Source organism: Thalassophryne amazonica, chromosome 4 (genome assembly GCF_902500255.1).
Source record: "Thalassophryne amazonica chromosome 4, fThaAma1.1, whole genome shotgun sequence".
NCBI classification, from domain to species: domain Eukaryota; kingdom Metazoa; phylum Chordata; class Actinopteri; order Batrachoidiformes; family Batrachoididae; genus Thalassophryne; species Thalassophryne amazonica.
In genome coordinates this window covers 22,457,834-22,472,451 of record NC_047106.1, presented here as the reverse complement: position 1 = coordinate 22,472,451, position 14,618 = coordinate 22,457,834, and the positions used below count along the sequence as shown (strand labels likewise).

General features: G+C 38.8%; 1 protein-coding gene across 1 annotated transcript in view; it reads right to left on the bottom strand.

Annotated features, from left to right (window-relative positions):
* The window catches only part of si:ch211-195m9.3 (galaxin), an 86,995-nt gene extending 79,751 nt beyond the window's left edge, over window positions 1-7,244 (bottom strand). Inside the window, exon 1 of the mRNA XM_034168722.1 lies at window positions 7,116-7,244. The gene's annotated coding sequence lies outside the window, so the exon portion shown is untranslated. The remainder of the gene's footprint in view (window positions 1-7,115) is intronic.
* Between the last annotated feature and the right edge of the window lie 7,374 nt (window positions 7,245-14,618).

Genomic DNA, 14,618 nt, shown 5'->3' with positions numbered 1-14,618 from the left:
AATTTTGTAGAAAAAAAGCAGATCACAGACATGACACAAAACTAAAGTAATTTCAAATGGCAACTTTCTGGCTTTAAGAAACACTATAAGAAATCAAGAAAAAAGATTGTGGCAGTCAGTAACGGTTACTTTTTTAGACCAAGCAGAGGAAAAAAATATGGAATCACTCAATTCTGAGGAAAAAATTATGGAATCACCCTGTAAATTTTCATCCCCCAAATTAACACCTGCATCAAATCAGATCTGCTCATTGACATTGACCCTATGTGTCTTTTTGCAAGGAATGTTTTTGCAGTTTTTGCTCTATGGCAAGATGCATTATCATCTTGAAAAATGATTTCATCATCCCCAAACATCCTTTCAATTGTCCAAAATAACAACATAAACTTGTGCATTTATTGATGATGTAATGACAGCCATCTCCCCAGTGCCTTTACCTGACATGCAGCCCCATATCATCAATGACTGTGGAAATTTACATGTTCTCTTCAGGCAGTCATCTTTATAAATCTCATTGGAAAGGCACCAAACAAAAGTTCCAGCATCATCACCTTGCCCAATGCAGATTCGAGATTCATCACTGAATATGACTTTCATCCAGTCATCCACAGTCCACAATTGCTTTTCCTTAGCCCATTGTAACCTTGTTTTTTTCTGTTTAGGTGTTAATGATGCCTTTCGTTTAGCTTTTCTGTATGTAAATCCCATTTCCTTTAGGCGGTTTCTTACAGTTCGGTCACAGACGTTGACTCCAGTTTCCTCCCATTCGTTCCTCATTTGTTTTGTTGTACATTTTTCGATTTTTGAGACATATTGCTTTAAGTTTTCTGTCTTGACGCTTTGATGTCTTCCTTGGTCTACCAGTATGTTTGCCTTTAACAACCTTCCCATGTTGTTTATATTTGGTCCAGAGTTTGGACACAGCTGACTGTGAACAACCAACATCTTTTGCAACATTGCCTGATGATTTACTCTCTTTTTAAGAGTTTGATAATCCTCTCCTTTGTTTCAATTGACATCTCTCGTGTTGGAGCCATGATTCATGTCAGTCCACTTGGTGCAACAGCTCTCCAAGGTGTGTTCACTCCTTTTTAGATGCAGACTAAGGAGCAGATCTGATATGATGCAGGTGTTAGTTTTGGGGATGAAAAGTTACAGGGTGATTCCATAATTTTTTCCTCAGAATTGAGTGATTCCATATTTTTTTTCCTCTGCTTGGTCTAAAAAAGTAACCGTTACTGACTGCCACAATCTTTTTTTCTTGATTTCTTATAGTGTTTCTTAAAGCCAGAAAGTTGCCATTTGAAATGACTTTAGTTTTGTGTCATGTCTGTGATCTGCTTTTTTCTACAAAATTAAACAACTGAATGAACATCCTCCGAGGCCGGTGATTCCATAATTTTTGCCAGGGGTTGTATATTGTGATATCATTTTATTGCAACCATTAAATATGTTCAGGGTCTGGAATACATACAATAGTCTTGGCAAGACGTACTGTACATTTTGATGGACTCTATCCATGAGTGTAAGGTAAAGAAAGGGATCAGATTCCATCGTTTTATATCTTCAAAACGTTTTCTTCTGCAACGGGACATAATTCACCTCAAAAAGTTTAGTTTGGTCCTTTGGTATGTTAATGCCCAAGTATTTTAAGGATTTGGCCTGCCATACCATTGAGTATCTGGTAAGTATTTCCCCTGGTGGATTATAATTGTAGGAAAGTGTTTGAGTTTTGCTCATATTAATTTTATACCCAGAACTTTTACCATATTGCTCACACAGATGAAACCGTCTTGGTAGGGAGTTTGTAGGTTGTCTTAAATAAATTAAAATGTCATCAGCATAACAAGCAAGTTTATGCTCCTTCCCTTTGATAGTAATCCCTTTAATGTTTTGATTTTGTCTTATGGATTGGGCCAATGGCTCTAAATATAATCCAAACAGAAGAGGGGACCATGCGCAGCCCTGTTTATTTCCTCTTTGTAATATGAAACTGTCAGATAAGTATCTGTTAACCTTGATCCTTGCAGTAGGGTTTGTATACAAGGCCTTTATTGTTTGTATAACCATTTCATGTAACCCAAATTTGTATAACACTCTATAAAGAAAATCCCAATTAACTGAGTTGAATGCTTTCTCAGCATCAACACTCACAAGCATGGCTTCAGTTTTATTTTGTGGAATTTGGTCTACTATATGAAAAGTTCTGTGTATATTGTCTTGCGTCTGTTGGTTTCTTATAAATCCAGTTTGGTCATTATGTATCAACATGGGTAAAAATTCTCCCATTTGTCTGGCCAATATAGAAGTGAATAATCTGGAGTCTATATTCAGGACTGATACTGGCCTGTATGATCCATACTCAGTTTTACCTTTACCTTCTTTTAGTACAGCAGTAATAATAGCTTCTTTCCAACTTGGGGGTGTCTGTGCCTTTTTTAATACCCAGTTTAATGTATTATTGGAATCAACTCATTTTTTAGTTCCTTATACCATTCAGCAGTATAGCCGTCAGAACCTGGATATCTGCTTGATTTCAGTCTACAAATGGCTCTTTTGAGTTCCGCCTCTGTTATTTCCACTACCATTTGTTTGTTTTGCTCTGAATTTAACCTTGGTAGATCCAGTGAATTTAAAAAGTTACTTATTATTATTCTGCACTCTTTACCTGTATTAATATAGTTCACAAAATTAAGGGAAAACACTGACATTGATAACTTTGATATGGTTTTGATTAAGAACATTACTGACTGTATTATCAAACCCTTAACATATATTTGTAACCTGTCATTCATGACTGGGAAATTTCCCTCCAGAATGAAAATTGCTAAGGTGATACCATTGTTTAAATCTGGTGATAAACACTTTTTTTTTTAATTATAGGCCAATCTCTTTGTTACCACAGTTTTCTAAAATTCTGGAAAAAATATTTGTAAAGAGGTTGAACGATTTTATTGAAAAACATCATATACTTAACGAACAGCAGTATGGTTTCAGAAAAAAATCGAACAACTTCTTTGGCTTTAATAGACTTTGTGGAACAAGTTACAAACGCAATACAGAAGAAGCAATACACGGGGTTTTTTTTTTTACTTACAGAAAGCATTTGATACTATTGATCATACCGTATTATTGGAAAAATTACAGATAGATAGATAGATAGATAGATAGATAGATAGATAGATAGATAGATAGATAGATAGATAGATAGATAGATAGATAGATAGATAGATAGATAGATAGATAGATAGATAGATAGATAGATAGATAGATAGATAGATAGATAGATAGATAGATAGATAGATAGATAGATAGATAGATAGATAGATAGATAGATAGATAGATAGATAGATAGATAGATAGATAGATAGATAGATAGATAGATAGATAGATAGATAGATAGATAGATAGATAGATAGATAGATAGATAGATAGATAGATAGATAGATAGATAGATAGATAGATAGATAGATAGATAGATAGATAGATAGATAGATAGATAGATAGATAGATAGATAGATAGATAGATAGATAGATAGATAGATAGATAGATAGATAGATAGATAGATAGATAGATAGATAGATAGATAGATAGATAGATAGATATAGATAGATAGATAGATAGATAGATAGATAGATAGATAGATAGATAGATAGATAGATAGATAGATAGATAGATAGATAGATAGATAGATAGATAGATAGATAGATAGATAGATAGATAGATAGATAGATAGATAGATAGATAGATAGATAGATAGATAGATAGATAGATAGATAGATAGATAGATAGATAGATAGATAGATAGATAGATAGATAGATAGATAGATAGATAGATAGATAGATAGATAGATAGATAGATAGATAGATAGATAGATAGATAGATAGATAGATAGATAGATAGATAGATAGATAGATAGATAGATAGATAGATAGATAGATAGATAGATAGATAGATAGATACTTTATTCATCCCCTGTAAGGGGATATGTATGGTATTAGAGGACTGGCCTTTAACTGGATATCTAGTTATTTACGTAACAGATATCAGTGTGTTCACCTTGGTGGGATAAAATCAGAATTTTTGAGGATTACATGTGGAGTGCCCCAGGGGTCACTTCTCGGGCCATTATTGTTTTTGCTGTATATTAATGATATAGGTTTAGTTTCTAAGTCTTTGAGTTGTATTTTGTTTGCTGATGATACAACTGTGATTGGTAGTGGAGATAATTTGAGACAGCTCTTGGACTTGGTGGAGAGGGAACTGCAAAAATTTAAATACTGGTTTGACTAATAAATTATCACTTCATTTCGGTAAAACTAAGTGCATTATATTTGGAAATAAGCCTAGAAATTTAAGCAGTAAATTATTGTTGAATGGCATTGAAATTTAAATTGTATCTCAAACTAAATTTCTTGGAGTTTTTGTTGATGACAAGCTCAGTTGGAAAACTCATATAAAACACATTGAGTCCAAAATATCAAAAGTTATTGCTATCTTGTACAAAGTACAATACTTTCTCCCCAACATCTGTTGGTTTCATTGTATCACTCATTACTTGTCCCTTATGTGACTTACTGTATTGAAGTTTGGGGAAATACATATAAAACAAATACTAATCCAATATTTCTGTTACAAAAAAAAGCTATAAGAGTGATAAGTAAAAAACCATATCATGAACCAACAAATTTGTTCATCTTCAGTTTTTGAAATTTTATGAATTGGTTGACTTTTTTACAATACAGATAATGTATAAAGTTAAAAATGGACTCTTGCCTCAACATGTCCAGGAGCTGTTTAAAATGAAAGAGTCCAGTTATAATTTGCGTGGAACTTTGGTGTTTGATAGAAGAAAGATTCAAACTACTGCTAAAGGTCAATGCGTTTCCGTAATTGCCTGTGTGGCTATTTTTTGTTTGTTTGTCTGTTGTATTACTTTCTTTGTTTCACTGCGTTACATTGCTGACTGGTAATTGTTTTTTGTGTTTATTTTTTGTTTGTACACAGAAACTGATGTACGGGGTGGGCATTTATAAGCTTTTGCTTCTGCCCACACCCTTTCAGCCGCACTAAATTGGTAAATTGTTTGAGTTTTGTCCTATATGTTTTAATTTTTGTTTTCTCTTGACTTGTTTTGTAAATGAGAGATTTTGTTTGTGCGTGCTGAATAAATCATTCATTCATTCATTAATGGCACCTGTTTGAACTCATTGCCTGTATAAAAGACACCTGTCCACACTCAATCAATCACACTCCAACCTATCCACCTTTGGCCAAGACCAAAGAGCTGTCTAAGGACATCAGGGACAAAACTGTAGACCTGCACAAGGCTGGGATGGGCTACAAGACAACAGGCAACTAGCTTGGTGAGAAGATAATAACTGTTGGAGCAATTCTTAGAAAATGGAAGAAACACATGATGACTGTCTGTCTTCCCTGGTTTTGGGCTCCATGCAAGATGTCACCTCGTGTGGTAAGGATGATTCTGAGAAAGTCCAGAACAACACAGGAGGACCTGGTCAATGACCTGAAGAGAGCTGGGACCACAGTCACAAAGATTACATTAGTAACACATGATGCTGTCATGGTTTAAAATCCTGCAGGGCAGCAAGGTCCCTCTGCTCAAGCCAGCACATGTCCAGGCCCATTTGAAGCTCACCAGTGAGCATCTGGATGAACCAGAGGAGACATGGGAGAAGGTCATGTGGTTACATGAGACCAAAGTAGAACTTTTTGGTATCAACTCCACTTGCTGTGTTTGGAGGATGAGAACAACCCCCACTGTCCCAACCATGAAGCGTGGGTGTGGAAACATCATTTTTGGGGGTGCTGTTCTGCAAAGGGGACAGGACGACTGCACCGTATTGAAGTGAGGGTGGGGTCATGTATCATGAGAATTTGGCAGACAACCTCCTTCCCTCAGTAAGAGCATTGAAGATGGGTTGTGGCTGGGCCTTCCAGCATGACAATGACCCCAAACACACAGCCAGGACAACTAAGGAGGGGCTCCGTAAGAAGCACTTCAAGGTCCTGGAGTGGCCTGGCCAGTCTCCAGACCTGAACTCAATAGAAAATCTTCGGAGGGAGCTGAAACTCCAAACCTGAAAGATCTGGAGAAGATCTGTATGGAGGAGAGTGGAGCAAAATCCCTGCTGCAGTATGCAAACTTGGTCAAGAACTACAGGAAATATCTGAGCTCTGTAACTGCAAACAAAGGTTTCTGTACCAAATATTAAGGTCTGTTTTTCTATTGGATCAAATACTTATTTCATGCAATAAAATGCAAATGAATTATTTAGAAATCATACAATGTGATTTTCTGAATTTTTTGTTTTGTTTTTTTATTCTGTCTCTTACAGTTGAAGAGTACCTACGATAAAACTTAGACCTCTCCATTCTTTGTAGGAGGGAAAACTTGCAAAATTGACAGTGGATCAAATACTTATTTGCCCTATTGTGTATATATATATATATATATATATATATATATATATATATATATATATATATATATATATATATATATATATATATATATATATATATATATATATATATATATAGTGGCCATACACTCTGTGACCATTGAAGAGTGGATTTGAAACTCATAGTGTGGCTCTAGATGTCTACATCTTGGCAATGCGTACTCCACCCAAGTCCCTGTCAGCCCATAAATGTGTAAATAGGGAGTGTGGGCAAGAGTAGGACATCTGAAGCCCCAAGACGCCCCGTTCTCAGAGTTATCAAACAAGCTAAAGCCAACAGGTTAATCTTGGTTCAGATATTTTATTAACACATATGCTTTTGGACTGGATGGTGGTTTGGCTAAAGGTCTCTTTAAGCCTGTGGCAGGAAGTCGCTGCTTGTATTCAATTCAGTTTATTTGTGCAATGCAAGTCGCTCCAAAGCGCTACTGCACACATGATAAAGATAAGTTTTATTGCTGGGTGAGTGTTTAGATTTCTACCAGTGGCAGACTGACTTCCTGCAGATCAATTCCTGGTTTCTACTTAACTGGTGTGTGTTCAGAAACCGTGGGGCTGGAAAATCTTTGCAGACAACATCATTCTGAGTGCTGTCTGTTATTTGTTGACACCTATGTGGGACCATCACCTTTTCCACCCTGGACTTTGCAACATGTGGCGTTTTCAGGTGAGAAAGCCTGGCTTCCACAGCTTGACAGCCCTGCCCCAGGATGAAGCTGGTCCTCGCAGCAAACGCTCTCCCGCTTGTTGTATTCCCCTGTACACGTGGCGCTGGAAGACAAAGATAACATGATGCCAGCTGGGAATATTAACACGAATTAAAACTCCAGCTGGTTATCTGACAGACCTGGCACCAGTATCTAGGTAGAGATTTCAGGTTGTCCTTTGTAATACTGCCCTCTGATGGATGTCTTTGAAAATACTAGTAAAGAGTTTAACTGCAGTATGATTGTATGTACAAGTATTTTCACAATTGCTACTCATGGGAAATGGTTTAAACTGTTAATCTACTGTTCCTCGATCAATTTTTGACATTTTGGTTAATTGCGAAGCTAAAGAACTACAGAAGGCAGGCAGTAGAGTGGCTTGGTGGTTAGCACTGTTGTCTCGCATCAAGAAGGTTGTGGACCAGTGACGTGCACTGAGGTGGATGGCTGGTGAGGCACTGACTTCATCACAGTCAGATTTACAAACATATGAACCCCACAAAATAGCTTATTCACTGTGATTGGCAGCAGTTAACGGGTTATGTGTAAAATCTCATATCAGCATTCTTTACACATACAAACTGTAGCACACAAAAAGTACATTTAATTTAAAAAAACGTTATTATGGTCTTACCTTTACTTACAAATGAAGTCCATGTACCGCTCCTTCTGAACATGCACACAAAAACTGCTGTCTGCAGAGCAGTAGTCCTGAGTACACTCCTCTATGGTTGTGAAATGTGGACAGCCTACCGTAGTCACATCCAGCTAGGCTACAGTTTTGAATTGTGTGTTTAAAACACACATTTCACAACTGAAGCGTGACTGTCAATAACAACACCAGAAACCATCTCAATTTGGGGCACAGAGTGGGACATCTGGTCACCCTACATCCAGCAGTATGAAGGGTTTCACCAGAGCTGCCTGCGCCCAATATGCAACATCAAGTGGCAGGACAAGGTGGCAAATCTCCAGAGGCCTCATGTACAGAACAACATAAAAACCTATTGGACTAAGCGGTAGAAGATGGATGGATGGATGGATGCCATCTCTGCATGTTCGTGCAGATGTACCAAAAGTGACTTGAGCGTGGAAACGTGTGGTGCATCTCGCAGAAATCCTGTCTGTTTCTACAGCTATTGTGCCACCGCCGACATGTACATGTACAGGTGACACAGGGAACTGTTAATAGTGTGAAAACAAGTCATCAGAGTGATGTGCACATCAGAGACACACTGAACATACATTTAACACACCCACATGTTTGCAGTTATATGGATGGATATAAAAGCACGCGCAAAGTGATGCGTAAAATGGCACTAACAGTGGCTGCGTTAGCATCAGAAGACCTTGCAAATGATGCAATCTGACATGAGCGTGTACTCAGGGAACACAAGGGTTTACTTCCAAATGAGGATAGTTGGCTCTGAAACTGATTTCAATTACCAAGGCCACTGTTACTGGAGATGCGCACAGAACTGCGGTCGGCCCAGAGCGCAATATGATGTGGACCCATGGGTTGTCTGTGCGCACAAACGTGCTGACCACGCTGGGCGTCCAGGCATCAGCGTGAGCTGGCTGATCAGTCAGGCGTGTGCCAGTCAACCTTGCGGCGAGCCACCAGCTGTGTGGAACACAATCATCTGAATGTCATCCAGGTACATTCCAACATTACAGCACATTTTGCAGCGAGAGCCAGTTTCTCAAACTAATCGGATATATTGACCACACACATGTTGCTATAAAGGCACCGTCACATGATGAATTTGTTTCTGTTAATAGGAAACATTTTCATTCCATCAATGTTCAAATCATACCTGGTGCGCATCAGGCAGCTGGCACGGCGAGCCATGGGGGGGGGGGGTGTTTGTGTTAAAACAGTTTTTAATTGTTCCGAACGAAAACTAGCACGGACACATTTGTGCATGTGTGCATTCAAATATGTTTTTATTATTATTAATGTCTTTTTTTTATTTTTGTTTGATGGTGAGCTGCAGAGCTTCTTAACAGGCATCTTGTGTTCAGTATGTGTCAGTAAACGTGTGTATAAGTTGTGAATGTCACACTGTCAGCAGAGACACGCCTCACCTTTTTAATGACGCTGTTCTGTGTGTGTGTGTGTGTGCAGCCTCACACACTCGCGCTCTGTAACTCCCACAAACATTTTTCCAGTTTCATGGTTAATCTGTTTAACAGCTCACTGAATAAACTGTACCTGTGTGTCTTCATGTAATTTCTAGTCATCTGTAGTATAATTTCTTTTCTGTGTTCATGTTGTCTGATGCCACGTTGTGGGGAATCCCTGCTCCAAGGTCCTATTTACATAAAATTGCATATTTAAATGGGGCGTGACCAGGGAGGAGTTTGGTTTCTTGCTCAATTCCATGTTCAGTGGGATGTACAAATGGAACGTTCATGAACTCATGCCCATGCACACTTTGATACATCTGAATATATTTGTGCTTACGCCAGATTCAGGGTTTTGGCGTACGCCAACTTTTAGGAGAAAGTCCACGTTAGTCTTTGTACATGAGGCCCCAGGTCCTGCAGAAGTGTGGGCTACCCAGTGCTGAAAGTCTGATCTTCCAAGCTCAGCTCCAGTGGGTATAGTACAGCAGATAAGTGTAAGAAGCGTTCAAATCTGGTTACAAGCACCAAAATTTGACTCTATATACATTTTGGTACATATTGTAGAAAAATAATATTATCCATTTGAATTTTCAATAGGGGGCAAATTAGGGGTCCAAAAAAAAAAAAGATCCAATCATATTGAAAGCTATACCACATTATGTGTCTGATCACAAAGATTCCAAAAAGGTATAGTTTGGACTATCTGTAACTGAATGTTATGAGGTAAAAACAGCAAAAATGGTGACAAATGTCAGTTTCAGTTTGTACAGGGGTCAAAAGTTAGGTTGCTCCAGTTTTGGTAAAATGTGGTGCAAATTATTGGTTGAACTAATAGGATTAACAAATGGAATAGTTCTGACTGTATTGAATGTTTGGTCTCCAAAGTAAAGGCCAAACAATGTCGACGTACATTGGATTCTATGACATGTGACATATGTTACCCCATAACATGATAACTAAGCATGACACATGGTGCAAACTATTCCTTTTTAAAATCCTACTAACTCAACCAATAATTTGCATCACGCTTTACAATAATTGGAGAAACTTTAACTTTTGACCCCTGTACAAACGGAAACTGACCTTTGTTGCCATTCTTGCTGTTTTTACCCCATAACTCCAGAACATTCAGTCACAGATAGTCCAAACTATACCTTTTTGGAATCTTTGTGTTCAGACACAAAAACACCTACAGTGTTTGAAAAAGTACTAATACTAATGTATTGCAGAATTTTAAAAAGTTAATTTTTTATGGAGTGATATGTTAGTTTGAAGATTGAAACACACAACAAGTCAGACTCCAGAAAAAAAAATTAAATTATGACATTATCTACTTTTTGTGAACATGCAGGAGAAATTTCTGGGATCACTCCAATGTCATGAAGCTCAGGATTTTAAAGTTCATAATTCAACCCAACCACTCACTTATGGTGTCAAGTTGCTTCATGATTGAGACATCAAAAACACCTACAGACATAATTTTAACAAGATCTAAGAAACTTCAACATGTTTACCACAGCAGTAGCATAAAGCCATGCAATCTGCAGAATAAGGACACATTTACAGTTGGGGCCAAAAGTTTACATACGCTGGCAGAAGTTTCGTTTTTTTGGCCATTTTTCAGAGAATATGAACGATAACACTCATGATTGGTGGTTGGGTGAAGCCATTGATTGGCAAACAACAGTGTTTACTCTTTTCAAATCATAATGACAACAGAAACTACCCAAATGATCCTGATCAAAAGTTTACATACCCCTGTTCTTAATACTGTGTATTGCCCCCTTGAACATCAGTGACAGGTTGGAGTCTTTTGTGGTCGTTGTGGACGAGGCTCTCTGATGGTAAAACTGCCACTGATTATGTTTTGGACTTTATTTACCTTAGCTATGAAGAAATACAAACAATATGGCACTCTATGGTAAATCTGCATGGAGTAGACGGTTCTCAAAAACTGAGTGACTGTGCAAGAAGTAGAAGAGTGAGGAAAACCACCAAGACACCCAGACAACCCAGAAGAAGTTATAGGCTTACATGGCTGTGATTGGAGAAATTATGCACAGTGCAAGCTTTGCATTTTGTATCACCAGTTATCCATCTTCATGATGAAGTGGTATAGAGGAGGATTTTCTTAAAAAGAAGACCTGAAAGTTTAGCTACAAATTCCCAGAAGGTACATCTGAGATGCAAGCCTGGATTGGATCTGTTTTGGTGAAATAAAATCCTACTCTGCTGTACTCCACTATGAAGCTAAGAGTAGTGATGCAAAATGCAAAGCTTGCACTGTGCACAATTTCTCCAATCACAGCCATAAGCCCATAACTTCTCCTGGGTTGTCTGGGTGTCTTGGTGGCTTTCCTCACTCTTCTCCTTCTTGCACAGTCACTCAGTTTTTGAGAACTGTCTACTCCATGCAGATTTACCATAAAGTGCCATACTGTTTGCATTTCTTTGTAATTAATGTAAATAAAATCCAAGACATATTCAGTGGCAGCTTTACCATCAGAGAGCCTCGTCCACAACTACCACAAAAGACTCCAAGCTGTCATTGATGTTAAAGAGGCAGGTATTAAGAACAGGGGTATGTAAACTTCTGATCAGGGTAATTTGGGTAGTTTCTATTGTCATTATGATTTGAAAAGAGTAAACACTGTTGTTTGCCAATAAATGGCTTCACCCAACCACTAACCATGAGTGTTATTGTTCATATTCTCTGAAAAATGGCCAAAAAACTAAACTTCTGCCAGGGTATGTAAACGTTTGGCCCCAACTGTATTTATCAGTACATTTTACCCAGAATGCATTGCATTGGTATGTTAATCGTACACATTTAGTCAATCAGCAGTATCCTGATAGCCTTTCTCTCTGAGTTTATTTATTGCTGCTGGCTTCCCTCTTTTCCTTTTTAGATGTTTAAATTCCTCATAGGTCTTCATTATAAGTGCTGCTCTGAGGCCGTGAACATTGCTGCTTGCTTTTTACATTTTGCTATTGTGAATCCAGTTGATCTGTGTTCGACCTCATGGGCCGCCTATGAATGTCGTGCACATGAAGTTAGTCTGACTGGCTGAACCTGTCTTGACTTAGTTTGAGTCTCGGCCTTTATGGAATCGCTTTAGCCTCATCTCATTTGTAAGGCTTATTCGAGTCAAGTGTTTCACATTAAGCGCCACTTTTCTGAGCTTGCTTCATAGAACGGGCCCCAGGTTCCGCACTGCTTATTCTGAGATTTCACGCTCGGTGTACGGGCTCTCTACTTGAAAGGACCAAACTCACACTAGACCACATCTGCCAACTCTTGGAGATCTGTCTTAACACCACATATTTCCTGTTTAGGGGGAATTGCTACAGGCAGATCCATGGTTGTGCGATGGGGTTTCCAGTATCCCCCATTGTGGCCAATCTGTACATGGAGCAAGTGGAGAAGAGAGCTTTGACGTCTTTCACAGGCATCCCTCCCAGTCACTGGTTCAGATATGTCGATGACACATGGGTTAAAATCAAGCAACAGGAGATCGAGGACTTTACAGAGCACATCAACTCGGTGGACTCCAATATCAAGTTCACATGTGAGGATGCCAGAAACAACCATTTAGCCTTCTTGGACTGTGATGTTACAATTGGAGAGAACAGGCAGCTCCAGAAAGGGGTTTACAGAAAACCCACTCACACTGACCAATATCTGCTCTTTGGCTCAAACCACCCCTTTGAACACAAGCTCGGGGTGATCAGGACTCTTCAACACAGAGCCCTACAGGTGCCCACAACTACAGAGGGAAGGGCTAAAGAACAACAACTTGTCCGGAAAGCCCTCACAATATGTGGGTACCCACGATGGTCCCTGGATAAAATGCAGAAGTCCCAGAGAACAAAGAGGCCAGACAGACAGGAAACAGAGACAAGAAGAGGAGTGTCTCTCCCTTATTTAGCAGGAGTAGGGGAAAACTACAGAGGATCTTCAGACAGCACAAAATCCCAGTTTACTTTAAACCTGTTAACACCTTGAGACAGAAATTAGTTCACCCTAAGGACAGGATCCCTAGTTACAAACAGAGTAATGTAGTGTATTCTATCAGATGTCAGGAAAACTGTAACGAACACTACATAGGTGAGACTAAGCAGCTGTTACACAAAAGGCTATACCAGCACCGCAGAGAGGGCACTGGTGGACCTCAGTCTGCAGTTCATCTCCACCTTAATGACACTAACCACACGTTTCAGGACAAGGAAGTTAAAATCTTAGACAGAGAGAAGAAATGGTTTGAGAGAGGGGTGAAGGAGGCATTCTGAGTGGGTCTGAGACACGCTTTGTCCCCTGTTTACAATGGGGTACTCAGATCAAAGCAGTTTCAGTCTTTTGTTCATGGTAATGAGTCATTCACGTCATCAGGAGAGGCATCAGTCCCAACGTTAGGAGGGACAGCTACCCTGTCATTAGGAGGGTGCTAACTAGAGCACAGTAGGTGCTAATTAAAGCAATTGTTTAATCACTAGCCAATAGCAGTCTGCCTCTCGGTAGGAGGCGTCTGGTTAGGTTTAAAACTCCAGCTTTTGTGGCTTCTGTTTGTTCTTTGCTGCAAGGGTCAGACAGAAGTCAAACTACCAGAGCAAGAATTTTAGCTGAGGACGTTTCTGTGATTTGAAGCGAAACGTCCTCGCGTCAAGCAACCCAGTCCAGTTGAAGATTCAAGCTTCTCTACTACACCGAGCAGATCAGCTGTGGTGAGAATACGCAATTATTACGCAATATTTATGTTTTCACAAAGTATCAAGTTTCAGAACATGAATTTTGCTGTCAATATAATGAACATTGTCTTTACATGTTGGGCAGTGGGCACAGCTTTAAGGGATTGTAACGCATAAAGTTCCCTGGGGATTGTATTGTGATGCCATGTGTGAAAGTAGACAAGCATTGTGTGCCTGAGTCCAGTACATCCACAATATTTTGTACAGCTACAAGTGGCAGTCAAATGCTCTCCCAATTCCGGTGTTGCAGCGTGACTTTCCATCCTCAAAGAATACACTCACAACTAGTGTGTGTGTGTGTGTGTGTGTGTGTCAAATGCAGGTTTTAATCACTGACCGCACTATTATCCTGTTATCAGTTTATGGCTGTGTATATCACAATAATGATCATAAACCTTAACTTGCTAAGTTTCAACTATATCATGCAAGGAATGATGAATTTATGGCACATGAGGACACATAATATATATTTTTTTTTCTGAGTTTCAATACCTCAGAAAACTTTGGAACTATATACAAAAGTTTGTTCCTCTTGGGGCTCTCCAAGT